This window comes from Ascaphus truei, chromosome 4 (genome assembly GCF_040206685.1).
Source record: "Ascaphus truei isolate aAscTru1 chromosome 4, aAscTru1.hap1, whole genome shotgun sequence".
Lineage (NCBI taxonomy): Eukaryota > Metazoa > Chordata > Amphibia > Anura > Ascaphidae > Ascaphus > Ascaphus truei.
The window spans coordinates 16,481,621-16,504,701 of record NC_134486.1 but is presented as its reverse complement, the minus strand read 5'-3'; positions in this window follow the sequence as shown (position 1 = coordinate 16,504,701).

Below are 23,081 nucleotides of genomic sequence, written 5' to 3'. Positions count from 1 at the left end.
CTCCGCTTCCCGCCTCACCCAGGGAGACAGCCAACCAAAAGGGTAAAAGGAACAGAGGGTTATGATTTGATTTGAAGTGTATGTATGTATATATTTACTTACTTTTGCCACCGGTCATTAATTGTGTTTTCTCTAATTGTAATATGTTCTTGTGACGGTAAGGGGGTAATCAAGCTCATTAATAAAGGTCAAGCCCGTCTTGTTACAACTGATCCATGTTTTGGGGTCCTAAAGTGTCAGCTTTTGGACCTGACTGTTTGTACATATACTGCTATTACTGAATGTATAAAGTACGACAATATTTTTTTTTATGTTTTTGCCTTTCCAGGAGTGCCAGCAAGCAAAGATTGCAAGGCTATGGGTTTCAGGGTAGGTTTTGAGGAGAAAGTGTTGTCAGATTTTGCCTAGATAGTCGGGGTCCAGAGTTGCTGGATACCTCAATAATATAGCTTGGAATCAGGTCGGAATCCCGGATACATACAGTGGCGGCTAAACTTACTCTCAGGCAGCCTACACCGCAGGTAATTTAAAACCCCGTTCAGGCGCAGCCGTTTTTTTTTTACGGTGCCGCAGGCGCTTCTATTGCTCAGCGCCATTAGGCGCTGATTGGATAACCGGCCGCGCGCGGCCGTGAGATGCGGCTGGCACGCGGCCAATTCCAGACGGGAACAGAAAAAGCTGCAGGAAAAACCGGGTAAACGTTAGATTAATCTTAGCCGCGGCTGTATAGGCACAATGGTTCCGTGAATTTCTTCCCTGGAAACTTTCTTATGACTCCCGGAGTCCCTGCTTCAGTACAGACCAGAAAGGTAAAAGTTGCATAGGGGTGCAAAGTATCCCCAGAACTGTACAGGGTCCCTAGTATAAAGAGGAAGGCCCAGAATGCCCAAGTCACCCTGAAGCAGGTATAAGAGTTAAAGGGGTGCTCCAACTATATGATAAAGCAATGAGGTTTTTGTTAAAAATGTAAAGTCACGTTTTGCAGAGTGTCAGACATATGGCTAGTAAGAATAGAAAGTATGAATTCTCATTGTAGTCCTGACACCAAAAAGACTTAGACATTTTTAGCAAGGCACAGTGCAAAAGTATATTTTATTAAAGGGATTGTTTAATATGTATGATGCTTGGTGCACTATAGAATAAGCTGGGGATTTTAAAGCCTGGGAACATGAGAGAAAATGGCTACAAAGTTGGTTCCAGTAAGTCTGCTCTTAGTCCGGACTTGAAAGCCACAGATGCAGCCGGAGGTGTCATCTAAGCAGGATGGCTAGCTGGAGTATCCACGTCCTGAGATGAATACAAGCCACTCCGACAAGTAGTCACCTTCCCAGACATGGAGGCACCTAACCAGCGGGTGGCTTCTGAATAATAAGTGGTTATGGTGGCAAACTCCCGCATGCCTTTATTCCATTCAGAAGACTCGCTTGCCCGGCTTTGGAATACTGGCAGGCTTCTGATTGGCTGGTTGTAGCATTTCTATGCTCGGATTGGCTGTAGTATTTCATGAATGAGTCTGAAATACTATAAGAAAGACAGCAGCCAATCTGGCCCATAGATTCATCCAAGATTCAAGCGCCAGAACAGCAGCGGTAAATTTGAAACCACCAAAAGATGCTCGAAATAGACGCAAGCCATCTTCAGAAATTATAAGGCAAGACATTTTCTAAGTCCAGCTTTTCGGGGCCAAGTTCTGAGAAAGGAACGTAGCGGTCGCGGCTGGGATTGCAGGCCGAAAAGAGTACCAGGACGTTTGGTACTCGCTCCCGGTCAAGGGATTTCAGCACCTCTGGAGCAGAAAGAGCGGTGGCGTGTGGAACTTCATGCCGGTTAGAGTTCCAGGAATTTTGCGGGTACAAGCCGGTCAAACTAAAGACTTTGTTTTCTGTGCTATTGCACTTAGGAAAGGTTAGTTTTGTAGCCCAGACCCCCAGTAAGTGTGTTTTCTCCTGTTCTTTGTCATCCACTGTGTGTACATCTGTTTCAATGGAATAAATGACAATTTGTTTTACTTCTTGGTTTTACTCAGTGACATGGTCCCGGTATAAAGGTATAAACGCCTGGTCTCCCATGACAGTGCTCATTGGGAATGTTGCACCTTTGATTTCTGTACTCCCCTCCCACCCTTTCACAGTTGTTGAAAAACTCAATAAAAATGTACGTAAAAAAATAAACATAAACACAAAAAAAGGCCTTACTTACTGTTTTCAGGGGCCACGCTAATCCAAGTGGAGTTTCTCTTGGCGTTTTGAAGCTGCCGTAGTATTCTGCAGTAACGATAGGTGGTGCTAATGAGTCTTGCAATGTACGTTATTTTACCAGTTTTTTTTCAGTGAAAGACCAGTATAAAAGTTTTCAAAATTATTATTTTTATGTCTCTGTTGACCTACCTGTAGCAGGGATATTATTGTACGGTGTGTTGAAAAGTTTCAATACATTGAGCTTATTCTGTGAAAATCTGTAACTAGCTCTATAGACAAATCGAGCCTCAGGGGGAGGGTTGGTACTTTCCATCACATGAATTTAAGCTTTAAAATACTGTAGGAACCTTTGACACTGTTACTTGCTGTGTGTGTCTTTGTTTGCTTCTAGGCACAGCCGCGTCTCAGAGAAGCACGATGTGTGGGGGACGGTAAAGTATGCACTAATGTAAGCACTCAATAAATGTCAATTTTACACAAGATACAGCTTTATTTCAGGGAAATACTAAGTGAAAACAAAAACATAATTTTGTATGTGCTGGAAGATAAGAACAATAGATAATGTTAAAAAAAATAACCTTAGAGATAAAAAAGAGACATTTGTGAAGAAATACAACCTTCTTCAACCAATAGCTTCTTCTGGCTGTCTCTTGTGCAGTTTCACAAGTAAATTAATTGTGAGATTGTTATTTATTAATAACTGAGAAAAAATAGATGCATTCATTATTTTCCAATGCTGTAAAATTAATGGAACGCATATGCGTTCATTGCGGGCATGTGTATTCTATGTATCTGAATAGAATGCATTTAATTTATGTTCTGTCTATCAGTTCTCTGTAAACAGAATTGACCTTAATTATCCATGAATGGAAACCGAATATTGGATGTCAGCTGGTCATAGCTTTGATTCAAATAGTTGTAGAAGTTGAAAGGGGTGTGCTGCACGTAAAGTAGTTGCAGGATTATTATAGTTATCATAACTTATTATTACAGATAGCCCTTCAGGTAGTGAGATCAGAATCTGAGAACTGCACCTGCGATGTGCATCTCAGAGCTGCTTGAATAGCTTGATTTCTCAAAAATTGAGTTAGAGCATTTTTTGAGCTCCCGCTCGGCTTCTCAGAGCAAGAGTACTACTGATCGGGAAGAAGCACTTTTCTTGAGAGTTTGGCATGTTATCGGAGTTCTCTGAATAGCTACACATGCAAACTAACTACAAAAGTGTTTACAATTGTCGGTAAGTCACTTATCAAACTTTACTGAATAGTTCCCTATGCATTTAAAGCAGTGCCCTTCACCTACCAATAGTGTACAAGTAGGGAATAGGGAATGATAGACAATCAATATAGAATACAGTTCTGGATATATTTTCCCTGACTGTCCTTTCCATAAATGGTCAGAGTTACAATTAAAAACCTGTCCTGGAATTTGAAGCTTAAGAAATATTGTTGGCGCTTCTGACACCTCGTTCGTGGAATGCATGCTTACATGAGTGTGTACATGAGTGTGTAAGTCTTTCAGTACTTTCATATTTACCTGCTTATATCCTCGATGTGTTTTGTGTCCCCACTCCATTAGGAGGGGCATGTACAGAGAAAATTGCTAGTGTTGAAAGTTATTTAATCCCGATCCAGTGGGGCTACATTTTTAACCCATTGTGTACCTACAGTATCAATAATTAATCACAATTAAATATGCCGTTTTGTCCTCCAATGCAACTACAAAACACATCACTGTGAAATGCTCAAAGACATAGATTATTCAACACTTGAACCTAGGTGCAAAGTTAATCTTATCTGTCTTGCCATCAAATACTTTCTGAGCAAGCTACCCGTCTATCTGCAAAAGCTCCTCACCCCTAGCACATGCAGCACTTATCATCTGAGATCTGACTCCAAAAGACTGCTCATGGTCCCAAGGTTCAACATAGTATCTGGCCGCTCCTCCTTCTCTTACCGTGCACCTCACAACTGGAACAATCTACTGGAGACTCTCACGGCCGCCACCAGTCTAAATTCTGTCAAAACTAAAGCTCACATTTTAATCTGGTCTGTAACTGTTATATTTTAATCTGGTCTGTAACTGTTTCATACGCCTATAACATATATTATCTCTTACTGTGCATGGAATGTCTTGTATATAATGTAAAATCTTGCTTGTAGAGGGAGAGGGGGTTGGCCCGGTATTAAAGGGGTTGCACCCCATATGGCCATCCCTGACCTCACCAGGGAGGCAAGGGTTTAACTGGACTCCGGTCCAGGAATGTGGCTTACACCTTGTCATGTCAGGAAAATGTATGTTCCCCTGTTCCCATGTTTCCTTATAATCCTGTATTTTAATGTTTTAAAGTGCATTTCTGTATCTCCAGTTCTGGAGGTCGCAGAGAGTTGATATTTGGCCAATGTGTGGAGTCACTGTAGGCATTAAGAACTGGCAAATTTCGACCCACTGAGCCCACCAGAATGGAACTTATTAATATGTGTAGATATTAAAGAGTATATGTATGGTATTTTGGATCTGCTCTGAAAATGCAGACTCCATCTGCTATGCTAATAGGTCATGAAGGGCAGCTGGCTGATTGAGCACTGTGATCAAAAGTTAACTGCCCTGATTGTTTACACTAAGTACTAATCAACAGACCAAGTACTAATCAACAGACTCTGCAACTCTAATTGTTACCTGAGGGTGGAGAGTCATCAAACTGGAGTGGTTTGTAAGTGTTACGTCTACACCTACAAACAATGCAGATACTTCATTTGGTAGACTGGACGTCGCCCCTGATTTAATTATGGGGCTACCCATAGAGTCCAAATACACATGGGCTAATTAGCTTGGGGGCATGGGTTAATCTGTGTCTCTACGTTAGGGATTGGATACAGATAATTGTTCACCAATAGTCTGTATTCAATGTTAAGAATAGGGTTACACAGGTATGTAAACTGTGTCAACCCTACAGTTTTTAGTTTTGCTTCTGATTCCACCTGGAATGTCACCGGATTGCTGGAGAATTGCTAGCTGATACTTCTTCATCCTAATAAAGATTTATTATTTTTCTGTTTTTTGACCTGGTGGGTCTCTAAGGGTTACTTAATCCCTACACACACTAGTATGCGGGCAAATTGACCCTGTCAGATCATTGTTATCTAACTTTACACATCCTCTCTGGATCTTATCTGTAATTATATGTCAATTTATCCCAAAATCACCAGCCATTGATACTTATTGTTTATACCATAGGTTAAGAAGTCTCATTCCCTTTAGATTTCTAATAGTGCTTTTTCCCATTTTAAAGTATAAAAAATATAAATTAAAAAAATAAACATTACAATAAAATAATAACATTCTGTACAGTAAACAAACACTAGTCATTTAACGGGAGCATAAATAGCCGCATTGGAAATTAATGGACACCCTATAGTAAATAAAAGAAGTGAAGGCCATCCTCCTCATGCTCAGCAGTACCAACATCCTATAAAGGGTCAATGCCCAACCATTAAACACCACCATACAGTAACCCCTTAATTACCTTATCAAGTAGTAACCGCTAAATTAATTAAAGGGTTTACCCCTCCTATTCCTCATCCCTGGGAGTCCAAACCCTTCACCCCATGGCAAGTACCCCCTTCAATTTTTAGCCTTTAGCCCCCCCCCCCCCCATCATCCACCACCACCACCACCACCACCCCACACATTAATAGGCATTCAAACTTCTGGAGATATAGTTACATAGTTTCATAGTAGATGAGGTGGAAAAATGACATACGTTCTTCTGAACGCCTCTGGAGGAAATCTCATACTCTCGCAGACTTCCTTCACTACAAATTTATGCTATCCTGTTTCAACTCTGCCCTCTCGCAAGCTAAACAAGCCTACTTTTCTTCACTAATCAACATGCACAAGTCTAACCCACGCCGACTGTTCTCTGTCTTTGATTCTCTACTCAAACAACTCTCAGCTGCCTCTCCTTCCTCCATCTCCGCTCAGGACTTTGGTGACTATTTTAAGGAAAAGGTGGAATCCATACGTCAGAACATCCCCTCTGTTTCTTATTCCTATCATACACCTCTTCCTAACTCTCCTCCTGCCTTCCTTGACTCTTTTTCCACTATCTCAGAGGAGGATGTGTCGCTGTTGATCGCCTCTTCTCCCTCTACCACTTGCCCTCTTGACCCCATTCCCTCCCATCTCCTAAAACCTCTTGCTCCTACTATAATCCCTACGCTCACACACATGTTTAACTCCTCCCTCTGCTCTGGAACCTTTCCATCTTCCTTCAAACATGCAACAGTCATACCATTAATCAAAAACAGCAAGCTTGACCCTACCTGTATTTCTAACTATCGACCTGTCTCCCTCCTGCCTTTTGCCTCTAAACTCCTTGAACGTCCTGTATTCTCTCGCTTGCGCCATTTTCTCAACACTTATTCTCTCCTAGACCCTCTACAATCTGGCTTCTGCACTGCTCACTCAATGGAAACAGCCCTCACTAAAATAAATGACGACCTCCATGCTGCCAAATACAGAGGTCATTACACTCTGCTCATATTACTCGACCTCTCTGCAGCATTTGACACCGTGGACCACCCTCTTCTCCTTCATATTCTCCATACTCTTGGTATTCGGAACAAAGCTCTATCCTGAATCTCATCCTACCTCTCCCATCGTACTTTCAGTGTCTCTTCTGCCAACACCTCCTCCTCCTCTATTGATCTCTCTGTGGGGGTACTCCAGGCCTCTGTCCTGGGACCTCTTCTCTCTGTACACACTCTCTCTAGGTGACCTAATAACATCTTTTGGGTTAAATTATCACCTCTATTCTGATGACACACAAATAAAAAACACCCGACCTTACACCTGCTGTACAAACCAAAGTTTCTGAATGTTTCTCTGCTATATCATCCTGGATGGCCCTCCACCTCCTTAAACTCAACATGGCTTAAACAGAGCTCCTCATACTTCCTACCAAACTTGGCCCTTTTACCTCCTTCCACATTACTGTTGGAACTACGATCATTCATCCAGTAGCCCAAGCACACTGCCAAGAGGTCACACTCGACTCCTTACTCACATTCGTCCCTCACATTCAAAACATTTCTAAAACCTGCCGCTTTTTCCTCTGCAATATAACAAAGATACACCCTTTCCTCTGTTACTCGACTGCTAAAACTCTGACTCAGGCCCTCATTCTCTCCCGTCTTGATTACTGTAACCTCCTGCTGTCCGGCCTTCTTGCCTCTCACCTGTCTCCCCTACAATCTATCCTAAACGCTGCTGCCAGAATCACTCTACTCTTTCCTAGATCTGTCTCAGCATCTCCCCACCTGAAATCCCTACACTAGCTTCCGATCAAATTCTGCATCTCACACTCCATTCTTCTCTTCACTTTTAAAGCTTTACATTCTTCTGCTCCTCCTTACATCTCAGCCCTAATTTCTCGTTATGCACCATCCAAACTCTTGCGTTATTCTCAAGGATGTCTTCTTTCTACCCCCTTTAGCCCTCTCCCACCTTAAATCTTTTTCACTGACTGCCCCACACTTCTGGAATGCCCTTCCCCTCAGTACCCGACTTGCACCCACTTTATCCACCTTTAAGACCCACCTTAAGACACGCTTGCTCAAAGAAGCATATGAATAGCACTGTGGATATTCTGAACACAATATTCTGAACAATTATTTGAGTGCGGCTAGCTCCGCAAGCCTGGGGATGCCCCGGCATGCTAGCCGCACTCCCTCGGGTGCCTGCGCCCCCTGCACGCGCGTCCAGGGCTCCCCGAGGGAGCCCTGGTGTCCCGCGATGTGGGGGACGGCAGCAGGGGGTTCCGGGGGACCCGGCGGACCCGGCAGCGGGAGGGAGAAAGCCCCGATCGGAGGGCGCACCTCCGTGTCTTCGGCGCGCGCCCGGCACCCTCTGGTGCGCGCCAGGTTACTGCTGCGGCCGAGAACGGGCAAATGCTCGAATAAACTCGGCCGCAGCAGTACATGACGCGTGAAGTGTTCGACTAACGGCCGCTGCATCAGTTTGCCATCGGGGTCAGGTGCCTTATTTACTTAAATTTTTTCAAGCATCCTATGAACTTCTCCGTAGGTGGTGTTAGTTGTTGCTTCGGCACCCTCTACATAGGACGGGGTGTATTTTGTTGGGGTAGAGGTGGCGGGTAAAGGGTACCTTCACTTGGGTAGGTTGTTAGTTATCCTGGGGGGAGGGGTAACGGGAGGATTTAACCCCTTAATTACATTAGCGTTTTTTAAGGCATTGCATGACAATTATTTACTACCGGCTAATGTAACTAATCCAGTTAGGTGTCTCCCCAGAACAGCTGAGGAAGTTAAGAGGTGGTGAGAAACAGTCACCATATCTGTTCTTCCCTTCAGTGATTTAAATGACCATATAGGAGGGGGAATGAGGGGAATACTATAGGACCATATACAGTAATCTACATCATCATCACCAAGGGGAAGGAAACATATGGAGATTGCTTTTCACTGCCTCTCACCTTCTTCAGCTGTTCTGTGTAGACTTGTAGCTCCTCCTGCAAGCTCCTCCAGACTGATTGGCCAGGGACATTAATGCGGTGTTTTATCCTCCCGGGCCCCAAACCATGCGTTTTTGTGTGTCACGAACGGGTTGAGAATTTTCACGGCGGTCTGCGGCACCGAAAACAGAAAGTCTGGACACATCTGTTGAATGCCTCAAAGACACATGTCACCTGTAAACTTTGTGAATCCCATCTAAGTCACTGAATAATCTGAATGACCTCACTAGAGTCCTTTATATGGGTGACAGGGGACTCCGAGGAGGGGACCAATGGCTACAGAATGTAATTGACCTACAGTACTCAGACAAATTTGTTGTTTTGGACCTAATTCCAGAGATTAAAGGTCTCCTCATAGTCTTAACAAATGCAATGTAGGCAAATGGCAGAAGATACGTTTTATGTACAGTATATATATATATATATATATATATATATATATATATATATTTATATATATATATATATATATATATATATATATTTAAATGTAAAACGATAGCAGGTGGTAAACAATGTCCACTTGAACTACTTTCGAGCTAACATGATTAAAAGTTGTTGGTACAGTATCTTATTAATTGGCACTGTTCACTTTGCCTATTCCACTAAATACATATAATAAGTCTTCCAAATACCTGAGATGTTCCATATCCTTAGAATTAAATTGTATTTTATCTATATGCTTTCTTCATAAATATGAGAAATTTAGTTCAATACTTTGGCCAAAATATTTTAAGCTGCAACCACGTCACAGTAACCCCATTTCAGTAGGCCCTACATTACCAATTTTATACTGTCATATGTATTTCTTCCACTGCATAGAGGGAGGAAGACACAAAATACTGCAGCCAACAGCATGTGCTGCACTATACTGTATGTACGATGTATGAGATACATCCTAGACAGGATATACAGCCTTGGGGTGAAAGGATCTTCAAGTACTTCTTACTCTTCAATGGACTTGTGAGAATGGGAGTGCCATGATTATCCCTTATTAGGATAAAAAATAACATATACCAGTGAGTTGTACAATTGAAAGGTATCAGCTTGGATATTTTGGTACTCAATACACAGATGGATTTTTGTGTGTAGATTGGATTCAGTCTAAAAAACTAGGGTTAATCCGCGGACCGGATTGAGACCAGTTTGCCCATCTCTAGGCAGAAAAAGACATATACGCTGGAAGTTAAAATTATAATAAATATTGGGAGAGAGTGGAGAAGATGGGGAGAGAGGGAAGAAAGATCGCTCTTGCTACAGTCTATAAGATGGTGCCAGGGGTAAAGAGATAATGAACAAAACTACACTTGCCTAGACAGGTGAAAAAGGCCCCTATATATACAGTAACTAGTACTCATTGGATAATTATGTTAATGTACGGAATAAAACTTAACCTTTATTGGTTTATGAAATAATATATTAAGTTAGGATGAACACCAAAACACAGACACACAACACTTCGGACAGCTAATGACATGAATAGTTAAAACAAGTATTAAACAACGCACCTCCAGATCAAAACACAGTGTTTGGGGTGGTATACAGAGGGACTAATAGGGACTGGCAATTTAAATAAATTCTAATCCTAATGTAAAAGATGCTGCAGGGTGGTGAATATATATAGGTCCGGAAAGTGTGGTGTGTATGTATATTAAAGTAACAGCCTAACACCATACAAACCACTCCTGATTAGATTGTCACTCAGAAAAATGTTGTAAGTAGGCTGCAAATAAAACAGTGAAGGGTGCGGTTGCAAGAAGCACCCCACTGATAGGTGGTAGTTAGGTTCTAATACAAGTATGGTATTCCAGCCAAATATACTTGGTGCAGCCTGATAGGGTAAATACTTTAGGCTGAATATAGCCTGATTTATTGTATTCACATTCTATTCAGAAAAGGTGACAATTACAAATAGTCCTTGTGAGCAACGCAATTTAAAACTTAAGAAGTATCATACTTAATACTCGGATATTTTAGTACCCAATCCACAGGCGGATTTTGGTGTGTGGATTGGATTTAGTCTAAAAAATTAGGGGAAATCCACAGAACGGATTGAGACCAGTTTGCCCATCTCTAGGCAGAAAAAGACATGTACGTTTGAAGTTAAAATTATACAATCAAACATCAAGAGTAATATTGAAACTTAAAATACGGAATATAATTGTCATTGTACTTTAGTGAATAGTATTCAAATACTTAAGTTTGTAAAACCGCATATAGCAAATATACCTATAGCATGAAAGGAAGCAGTGAAAGGTTGTGAGAGAGAAATAAAAGACCTGCAATATACACTTAATTATCCGTATCAATTGAAAAAAACAGCTTACCCCTGCATTACGCTATTACAGATTTATTATAATCAATAGGCAGACTGAAAGAGCAGCATATTGGTATTATACTAGCTACCATTTACCAGTGACAGACTAACCAGGTTAATAGTAAATAGCATACAGGAGGAAGCCAGTAAGAACTGTATTGTGAAATTATAGCTATTGTGTATTATAGTAGCCAGAAGGCAGCCAGTTAAAGCTGTAAAACATCTAGCAGGTTTCCCAGTGACACTCTTCTATGTTTAAAATATATTAAATATGTATGTCTTCACATTGTTACTCATTTATTTTTATGTTTTGGGATTTATTTTAGTGATTAATTAAACGTTAACTATTGATAGCCTATGGTGTGCACAACAAATGTCTAATTCACCTACCCTAATCAATTATTAGATGTACAGTATTCACTAAGTTTGATTGCATCGAATCAGCACAATCACAGCTCTATGTTACTATGCAACTGCCATGTATTAATATCAGAAGAAGAAAGTTACAAAGGTCAGGATCAGCAGTCTGAGAAGCACAGAGTAAGAATAGAATTACATTTGTTTTGTTGCTTTTTGTGTCCTTCTGTGGTTACAGTTATTATCATCAAATCATCTGTTCTGGCTTTTTTGCATGACTTTCAGAGGCACATCATTTTATTATATTCTCCTATAGTACACATTCTGCTTTAGTCCCAGCATAACCAGAGATCATACCATTGATATTATGATGTGCTGTGTACTTAGCAGTGAGATTATCTTACCTGTTTGTAGTTTCCTTCTGAAGCACGTACAGTATCTGGAGACTCCCGACATTGTCACTGACTGTCTAAATGTTGATCTCAGCAGACTCTCTTTATAGAAACCTCATTGCTATGGTTCCTGATTTTTCTGGTTGTTTATCTGGCCGGAGCCCTGAGAATAGTCCTTAGATGTTGTTGATAATTACATGGAGATAAAACTTACTTTTGTAATAATGATGATTTGACGTATCTGTATTTTTGGAGAGCAAACCACTTGGTGATGTCAGGTATTTGGTGGGTCTGCTGAGGATAAATTATCACAGACAGGTTATCAAGGCTGGAAGATTTAAAAATAATCTAGAACAGATTTGTAACAATACAGTCACTTAACTGTTTAGGATGGGGCTCAAAATTCTCATAGAAACAGGTTTCAGTCTTATCTTTTCTATGGAAGGATAGCCCTTTTTAGTAGTCAAAAGATTATTAAGAAAAGGGGAAAATAAAGTAGCAATTAATGTTTGTTCCACTTCTACCACGCCACTATGCAATTCCCTTCACTGGCTTTCCCTATCCTCTAGAATCAAATTGAAAACCCAAGTTCTGACCAACAAAGCTCTCAACGATGCTGCCCCCCTTTACATCTCATCCTCATCCCAAAATATATCTCTAAACGTCCCAACATTCTGTCAATGACATCCAACGTTCCTCCTGCCTTATTAAGTCCTCTTAATCTCACCTACAAGACTTCTCCTATGCTGCACCCTCTCTCTGGAATTCCCTATACCGCACATCACGACTCTCCCAAATCTCCCTGAAAACTCACCTTTTCAAGGAAGCCTCTCTGGCTTACATCGAATATCTCCCCTCCCCCCCCCCTTCGCACACCATGCTAGGGCCGGAGACAGATTTTACGAGACCCAGGACTACAATTTCCACTGGGCCTCCCTAATAGGGGGCTGTGCAATGACACCCCTAAATTTCTCATACACCCACCTCTCCCCATCCATCTCCTTAAGTCCAACATATACCCCTCTCATCCACCTCCTCTACCCTCACCCTCTCATCATCCCTCCAACACATCCTCCTTCCCACAGTGCCACCATCCTCCCTCTCCCCTCGTGTATTACAGCTGCGGCCCCGTTTATCCTAATGCGGCCGTAGCCGCATCGCTCTGATAACCTCGACCAGATGCGGTATATTTTCTTTTTTTCCCAGAGTGGTTTCCGGCATGTTAGCACTCGGATTTTTAGCGCTGTCTGCTATACTGCAATACCGTCTAAAAACACAGGTGGGCATTCGTGAGCTGTTGTCTTAAAAGTCTAATAGCAATTCAACCTACAGTACAGCTGTACATTTTCTGCAAGTCTGTGTGTGCGCACGCAGTAATTGTAAAATTAATGATTTATAGTATACAGCATTACAAAAATATAACGTTGCATTTTCTTCGAATATAAAATTATCACATTTCTTTATTTACTGTATAATTTTGTAATCAATACTTTTACTTCTTTTCATACTGTTTCTATATTATGCATGTACTGTACAGTACTGTATGTCTCATTTGAACATTGTTGAAACGCATAGGCATGTTACAGTATCACATTTCGGCGCATACAGCGCTTTTCCTCTCGCCCCCGCACACACACAAGGCTAAAGTACTATTTCAACTTCTTATCTACATTACACCTCTCCCACACCATTCCTTGGAATGGATGGCTTTCTGGCTTCAACCTTCCCGAACATGTCATGACATTCCTGCGTGTGTAATGTACAGAGCCTGGTGTCACATTTCTGCGCATGCGTGTATAACTTCACATTCATTTGGAAGTTCAAGTCTGAAAAAAAAAATGATTTATATTTATTATGGGGTGTGGGGATCAAAACATTATGATACCCTGTTGAAAATATTTCTTTGAATTACATAATAGTTAATCCTTCATGCAGCTTTACTGATGTCTGTCTGGGCCAGCCAAGGCATCCAGACTTTGAGGAAATTTGTGTCAGTGTCATTGACCAAACTCGTCAATTGTTCCATCCGGCAGACATGCCAAATTCTGTTTCTGATTTTGGATATTACTGGTAAATCCGATTGTTTCCACAGTGCTGCTATCTCACACCTAGTGGTTGTTGCAAAGTGCGCGATTAATTTGTGCGACGCATTTGACAGACCCTGGACCCGTCTGCCCAAAAGGAACAGCCACGGGTACAGGAGGATCTCCAAACCGAGTATCCTCTGTATCCAATCTCTAATTTGTTCCCAAATCGGGACCACCTTCGTGCAAGACCACAGCATGTGGTGTAGATCCGCGATCTCCCCGCACTGCTTTGGGCAGAGCGGGGAGTATCCTTTGACAAATTTAGATAATTTTACTGGGGTATAGTACCAACGCATTAGGACTTTATATGCGTTCTCCTTTAATGTGGTGCAGATTGAACTTTTCGCTGCTGCTTGCAGGATCCTGTCCCATTCCTCGTCCTCTAGTGTCTCCCCTAAATCCGTCTCCCACTGTCTGATGTAACTGAGTCTTGTGGTCATCTGAGTCTCAGGATAGATCACTTCCTAATACATTCTAGAGGTTAGTCCCCGCGTGTCCGTATCTCTAGAACACAGCTGCTCAAAATTTGTTCTTGCTGGTCTAATTGAGAATTTGTTATAAAAATCTCGGATCTGGAGGTATCTAAAGAATTCCTTGTGTGGGATAACCTTTGTGGATTTAATTTGCTCAAAGGTTTTTATATATTTTCTCCCCTCCAAATCCTTTAATCTTGTGATACCTGCCTGTGCCCAAATTAACAAATAACCGCTATTCATTCCTGGAGAGAAATCCGTGTTGCCGACTATCGGGGTCATTAGGGAGTGTTTGGAAGTGAGGTTACAACTATTTTTCATAGCCTCCCAGACTTTCAAGGAATTGGCCATGGCCTGAAGCGGGACCCCCATTTTGTTGGAGCTTCCCCTAGGGAGCCAGATAAGATTATGCAGCTCAACCGGGGCACCACAGTTTTTCTCTAGCTCCACCCATCGCCATTTGTTAGGATCTGCGTGCTACTGGATGATTTGGCTTAATTGTGCCGCTTTATAATAAGCTAACAAGCAAGGTACCGCTAGCCCCCTTTTGAAGTAAGCCTCTTTAAGATACCTTTTGCAATCTGTGGGCTTTTTTTATTCCAAATGAATTTCATAATGTTAGACTGTAGGGAGAGGATGTCGGATATCACTAAAGATATTGGCAGGCTCTGGAAAAGATATAACATCTTTGGGAGGAGGTTCATTTTCACGCAATGCATCCTGCCAATCCATGATATGCCGCCCCTTATCCATGTCCTGAGATCCTCCCCCAGTGTCCTAATTAATTTTGGGTAATTTGCTTTGTACAATGTTTTGTACTCCCTGGTGAGATATACCCCTAAATATTTGATAGTGGAGGCTTGCCATTTGAAATTAAAATTTATTTCTATTAATTTTTCCATTTCTTTGGCTAAGTTTATATTGAGAGCTTCCGATTTTGTCTGATTAATTTTGAAACCCGAGACTTAGTTGAACTTTCCTAGGATCACAAAAATGTTGGGAAGAGATGTGCGGGGCCTCGACAGTGTTAAAATCACATCATCGGCGTACAGAGCAACTCTATGTGTCTACTCTCCAACCGTGATTCCTTCTAAATAAGCGCTTCGTCTAATGTGTGCTGCTAGGGGCTCAATACAGAGGGCAAACAGCAAGGGGGACAAAGGGCAACCCTGCCTCGTTCTGCTACGGATGCTAAATTGTTCCGAAGGGAAGCCCTGGTGTCGTACACTTGCCGTCGGGCCCTCATACAAAGCTAGTATGGCATTTAACAGGCGTCCCTCGAAACCAAATGCCTTCAATGTCTCTTTTAAATAGGGCCAGTTTATCCTATTGAAGGCTTTTTCTGCGTCTATATTAATACCATGGACTGGATGTTTTTTTGTTTGGCCAGATCAATCAAATCTATAATCCTCCTGGTATTGTCCACTGCCTGCCTGCCTTCGATAAACCCTACCTGATCCGGGTGGACTAACCCGGGAAGGACGCTACCCATCCTGTTTGCTATAAGTTTGGAAAATATTTTAACTTCCGAATTGATCAGGGAAATGGGCCGGTAGCTCTTGCAGTCTGTCGGGTCCTTACCGGGTTTATGGATCAGGGAGATTGAAGCCTGTAACATTTGTGTTGGGAAGGAGGCCCCTGTCAAAATTTCGTAAAAGAGTTTTAACAGATGGGGAGCTAGTAGTTTCAGATATTTCTTATAGTATAAATTAGAAAACCCATCTGATCCAGGCGCTTTTGCTGGTTTAAGTGTCTTAATTACAGTGGCGGCCAAGCTGAGTCTAAGGCGGCTAGACCCGCGGCTTTCAGATTATCCCGTTTAGGTGCGGTTTTGTGTCATTTTTGCCCGGAGTGAGCTGCGGTATTTTCGCGCCTGTGATTCTCGCTGGCTGCAATACTGCAATGCCGTGTAAAAACTGAGGGGGGCGTTTGCAAGCGGTTGTCTTGGAAGTATAATACCTTCGCGGTTCAGTCTGTGTGTGCGCGCGCAGTAATTGTAAATTGGCATATTTAAAGTACTGTATGCATGCATTTGGCAGTGCTGTGCTGCTGTTCAGTACTGTATGTAATTTTTTTTTTCACAAACCAAACCATTTTTTTTGCGACACTGTGTGTTTGATTACACATGGTTGATTTTTGTGCTTTTTACATACGGTATTTGGGGGTGTATTATTATGATGAACTGCCTTTTGAAATTAAAGTATGTATTTAGCTTTGAACATCCTTTGAGCATCCACGTACAGTAGTCGTTAATTTTATGAATCTTGTACTCTAATCCTTTCAGAGATGGCAGCTTGCTTCTTACTGCAGAGTGTCCCCTATCAACTTAAATTTCCCAAAGTTAGTAAATTTGTCACTGCGTCTGCCTGCGTGTAATTCTCTTAGAGATAGGAGCTTGAGGCAGGCGACCGCCCAACCCCCCTGTATTGTGTTCTTAATCCTCTAATCCTTTCAGAGATGGCAGCTAGCTTCTTACTGCAGAGTGTCCCCTATCAACTTAAATTTCCCGAAGTTAGTAAATTAGTCACCGCGCCTGCCTGCATGTAATTCTCTTACAACGCCCAACCCCCCCCCCTTTCTTATGTTAGTTAGGTAATCATTGTGTTCGTAAAGCTGCAGTTCATTTTTTTTTTCCTGTAATTTTTTACTTCAATAGTTTTCATTTCATGTGTGCAATTACCTAAAGAACTGTATAGCTGCAGGTCAATTCGTTCTCCATGTATTGATATTGATAGCCGAAATTTGGTGACATACAGTACAGTAATTAGAGCTGGCATCTGTTTATTATATATATACTGTATTATATTATATTAAATATATATTATATTATACTGTATATATATTATATATATATATTATATTATATATACACGTTATATTATATATAGTATATACTGTATATTATATTATATATTATATTCAATACTGTATATTATATATATATATATTATATTATATACTATATTATATATATATATATATATATATATATATATATATATATATATATATATATATATATATATATATAATATTATATATAAAACAGACATGCAGGATATTGACTGCGCCGGCGTGTACTGTAATTCTCTTAGAGATAGGATCTTGAGGAGACCACCCAATCCCCCTGTATTGTGTTCTTAATCCTCTAATCCTTACAGAGATGGCAGCTAGCTTCTTACTGCAGAGTGTCCCCTATCAACTTAAATTTCCCGAAGTTACTAAATTAGTCACTGCGCCTGCGTGTAATTCTCTTAGAGATAGGAGCTGGAGGCGACCGCCCAACCCCCCTGTATTGTGTTCTTAATCCTCTAATCCTTTCAGAGATGGCAGCTAGCTTCTTACTGCAGAGTGTCCCTGTGGACGGACGTTTACAGAGGTACACACTTGGAGTCGTTTATAATGTGAAATTATAATAAGGCTTTATTGTGCCTTTTCCTTTTCATCAGGAAATTCATCCAAACAAGGGGGGGGGGGGGGGGAACAAAGCTTCTAATCACTTGGGAGTATTTCTAGTGAAATCCTTGCAATCAGTTCACATCTCCATTAGTTAAGCTTCTCCCAGCCCAAACACATAACATTAAAATAAGCAGATATAAACAGTCTCTTAATAATGAAAGTCTTATCTGTTTCTTGGAGGAAAATCTTCTCTGGTTCAGCTTCCTTCCCTCAGGGTGTGTCAGCATTCAGGTTCAGAAGTTTTCCCTGTATCTTGTAAGCAGCTCTGTTGTGTTTTCTGACAGAGCTCAAGACAGTTGTGAGAGTCAAAGACAATCTCTGCCCTCTCTCCCAAGTTCAGCCCAGATATGAGCTAAGGAGGAGTCCCTTCCTGTTTGAACATACAGGCTTTTGAAAGCCATCTCAAATCAGGCAGGTGGTGTTTAGTAATTAACTACCAGAAGTTATCCACCACACTGCTAGATTAAAGGCACATTACTGAACAGGGATAAGTCCCCTGTTACAGTCCCCTATCAACTTAAATTTCCAGAAGTTAGTAAATTAGTCACCGCGCCTGCATGTAACTCTCTTACACCGCCCAACCCCCTCCTTTCTGATGTTAGTTAGTTAATCATTGTATTCTTAAAGCTGCAGTTCGTAATTTTTTTTTGATTTAATTTTTTACTTCAATCGTTTTAGTTTCATGTGTGCAATTACCTAAAGAACTGTATAGCTGCAGGTCAACGCTCCATGTATTGATAGGTGAAATTTGGTGACATACAGTAATTAGAGCTGGCATCTGTTTATTATATATACTGTATTATATTATATATATGTTATATTATACTGTATATATATATTTTATATTTATATTAATATTATTTAATAATATATACTGTAAGTACTGTCATGTGTAATATACTGTATATATTTATATACAGTTCAGTATATACTGTATATACCGTATATATATATACAGTGGTCGACAAATCACCAAAAAATCTACTCGCCAAACAAAAAAATCTACTTGCCACCTAGTACCACACGTGTGCTGCTTGGGCCAATAGGAGCTCGCCACGATGTTAAATCCACTCGCCCGTGGCGTGCAAATGTATAGGTTTGTCGAACACTGTATATATATATATATATATATATATATATATATATATATATATATATATTTTTTTATATATATATATATATATATACGGTATATTCAGTAGTAATATTATTTTTTCCGTCTGTATCTTGTTCCTCCCTCTGTGAACATTGAAAGAGGAGAGGTTTTGTGTACATCACTACTGCTGTTAATATACTTTACAAGCAGAGTAGACTGGACACAGCACCCCACCCACCTCCCACCAGGTCACCCTTTTCCTGAAACAACAAGAAAACAACAAATTAGTGCAGTTATGTCCGTACTTTATTATTATTGATTAATGTACTGTACTGTACATGGCTGGTGCTGCTTGAGCAGTTAGTAGGTGGTTACCTTAGTACAGTCAAACTACAGTAGTCTACTGTATACTGGAACTACTGTATACTCTGACTACTGTTAAATACTATGTACTGTAACCTGATGGCTGGTGCTGCTCTCTCTGTAAAGAAAAAACTGTAACTACTGTATAGTAATACTGTACTCTGACTATTGGGAAAAGGAAAAATCTGTCCCATACTTACCTGTATCATACTGTACTTACAATACTACAGCACAGCACTACTTTCCTGATGCTTTCCCATTGCGCGCGATCACAATGGGCAACACAGAAGCCAATATGGTCTATATATTTATTGCAGCATTCCACGGTGAGTACATCATTCCAAAAACTCATTATGCCTTTCAACAACTCGTCCTTTTTGGAGGGTTTCGCCACTTTCCGGATATGGTCCTTCAGTTGATGCCAGACCATTTTGATCGGATTGAAGTCTGGTAATCTGTCATTGTAAAAAATGGACAATTAGTTTAAGAGATACATTACACAGTCAAAACAGTGGGGAACAAAAAAGGGAGACTGCTGCACTTACTCCGCTGGCGTCTTCACCCAGTTGATTCCGCGCTCAAGGATATGCGCTGTTGACGCGGTGTGCTTCGGGTCGTTGTCCTGGTAGAAGCGGTGACCATTGGGGAACTCACGTGTGATGTATTGCACAATCTCAGGCACAATGTTGTCTTGGAAGGAAGCTTTATTCATGATTCCTATAGCAAGAAAAGAATAGTGCTCAAAAGAAATACACAATAGTACAGTACAGTGCATAAGGCGACATTATATTTCGTATATTTTATCTTCAAAGATGACAATGCATCCTGGTCCACGCCTACAGATGGCACCCCACACATGCAGCTTCACGGGGTGTTTTGGCCGCGGCTTCAAAGATATGCGGCCTTTTTTGTGGAACGCAAAGGTTGCAAATCTCTCCAGCGACACAGTAGACTCATCACTGAAGATGCAATCCTGGAAAGTTTCCCCACTGTCGATCCATGCCTGGGCCTGTAGCACTATTCTGATTTTGTTAGTGTCCCGTATCATGGGGTATGCTCTGTAATGACAAGGAAAAAATAATTTTAGCTGTACAGTACAGTTTCCAAAACAACACTTTTACCTCCTGTACTGTCCAGTTCCAACCTCACACGTCCATATTTCCATCCAATGCTGCGTCTTATCCTTTTTATGCTGGTCTCGGATACAGCGAAATTGTGCTTTTCCTGCAGAGTGTATTTGACACTTAATGCACTGTTCTCATCATTCTCCTCACTTATTTGGTCCACAAGGAGAGTTGTCTCCCTGCAATGTAAAGAAAATATATTGTTTATACAGTATACAAAATATATTACTGTTGCAATATACAGATACAAAATATATTCTGTATACTGACTGTTGCAATATACATATACAAAATATATTCTGTATACTGACTGTTGCAATATACAGATACAAAATATATTCTGTATACTGACTGTTACAATATACAGATACAAAATATATTTTGTATACTGACTGTTGCAATATACAGACACAAAATATATTCGGTATACTGACTGTTGCAATATACAGATACAAAATATATTCTGTATACTGACTGTTGCAATATAAAGATACTGTATACTTACGCGTTAGCTACCCTTGGTGCCCTTTTGCGTTCTCTGTTTTTTCCGTGTGCATGATAGCTCACAGTGGCTGCTGGCACAACGATGCCAGAAGTAGCTAACCAGCGTTGGATATCAGCAATTCGGTGTCCGCTCGTGTACATCTCCTTAATTCGCATGCTGAGATCCTTGGAAATCATCTTAACAACCATTGCTGCGATTAGAGAGAAATACAATACAAACACAAGAATGTATATTCGATGTTTAGTCGATGTGTATTCAATGTGCAGTGAATCCACAAAATGGATGGTGTATTTATACGGTAATGACTCGCACACCCACTTTCAACACCTGTACCTTGCTGCCATGCATAAAAGGTTACACACTTTGCATAGCCCACCACTCGATTATGTTTATCTGAACTTTCCCTTGTCCAGATAGTGCATTGTGCCACCTGCTTCCATGGAGCAACCCCGATTCTATGGACGCAGTAACCCACTCGCCTCTGCCGTGCCTGTCTAGCAGAAAAAGCGAAAGGCGGCAACCGTTTCCACGCCAAGGACAAAGCGACAGGCTAAGGCCAATAAAGAAAACCTTCCACTGACCCCAAAGGCTAAGGGTTTTCATAGACGTAAGCCTTATTATGTGAAGAAGATATACGGCGATGTGCTGTCGACGCAAATCGATTGGCAGCCAACCCATCGAACCCGCAGACCACCACCTCCCATATGCTTCGACGACTCTGCCGCCGCTGTCCCGGAAATCTTCAGGCCGTCTTCTCCACCCCTCATTGAAGACGCTGCCGCCTCTGAAATCCACGGGTCACTTTCTCTTTTGCTCTTGGACGACTCTGCTTCTCGCCCGGAAATACAAAGGTCACTTTCTCCATCCCTCTTCGACGATGCTGCCGCTTCTCCTCTACCGGATATCCACAGGTCACCTCCCCCACCCTTCTCATCCTCCGTTGCACCCATCCACGCAGCTGTCCAGACGCCATGCACAAGCAGCTCGTTAGACTGGATGCTCAATGGGATAAGTGTGGATATCCCCGGGAACTCTATTGTGCTGGCAAAGATAGATTTGCTTCTGGAGACAATGCTAGCCATGGAGCAGCGGATGGATCGACGGATGGAGAAGATAGAGGCTGACATAGCGGGCATACATTATTTGCTCGGTGTTAATGCCCCTGTTTCCCCAATGCTGGAGCAGGGGGGTGACATGAATGTGATGAATGGGACCTTCGACCCCCTTCCATCACAAAGCGCACCCCCACCACCAGAAGATGCAGTGTACATGTATGCCGTTGAGGAGGAGGTTAACATGACAACCCCGTCAAGACCACGCCAGGAGACAACACGGCGACCAAGACCGGAGGAAAGCTTACTCCCAGACAACCTACCATCGCCCGTCGCCTCAAGTATACCCGCTCACAGAAGACCTACACCCGCTCGCATCGATGTGGTGCCCGACATCACCCTGCGCGATATGCCAGTGGCACTCAGGGAAAAGTATAGGGTGAAGAGTGCTGGTGCACCCCACAAGTATGCCTTGTTACTTTTTAGGCACCAGGTTCCCTACTCATTGTACTGCGACTGGGCCTTCAGAGTGAACTACGAGGGAAATCGCGTAAAAAAAGCGCTTCCTGCCAATTTAAGAAAGAACATTCTGGAGGAATTGCGGCGCTTTTATCCAATTACAGATCCTGTAATGAGAGGCGTTCGAAACTGCATTAATGGCGTTTTGCGCCATGCAAGGAGTCGGCCATGGACGGACAATGTGGAGGACATACCTGTACAATTGTGCTGAACTGTATTGTTCATGTTTTGACCTGCTGTACTTAAATAAAGGAGATGTTGTTGTGTGTTTTGTAACTTGTATTTACTGTATACACAAATGTTGCAACTTGTAACACACAGGACCTACTGTACTGTGCTGTACCTGCACAATTCCAGTCCCTGAGGGCCGCAAACAGGCACGGTTTTCAAGGTAATGTTGTCCTGAAAACCGGGCCTGTCTGCTGCCCTCGAGGACTGTCGTGGTGCAATGGTGCAGGCCTGACTGACCGTTTTGCACACCATCCCACTGTACTGTATACTGCACTGTATGTTTCTTTAATAAAGGAGATGTTGATTTTTGTCACAGGTACAGTTACATTTTTTAACTAGCTTTACTTAAATAAAGATGTTGTGTGTTTTTCAA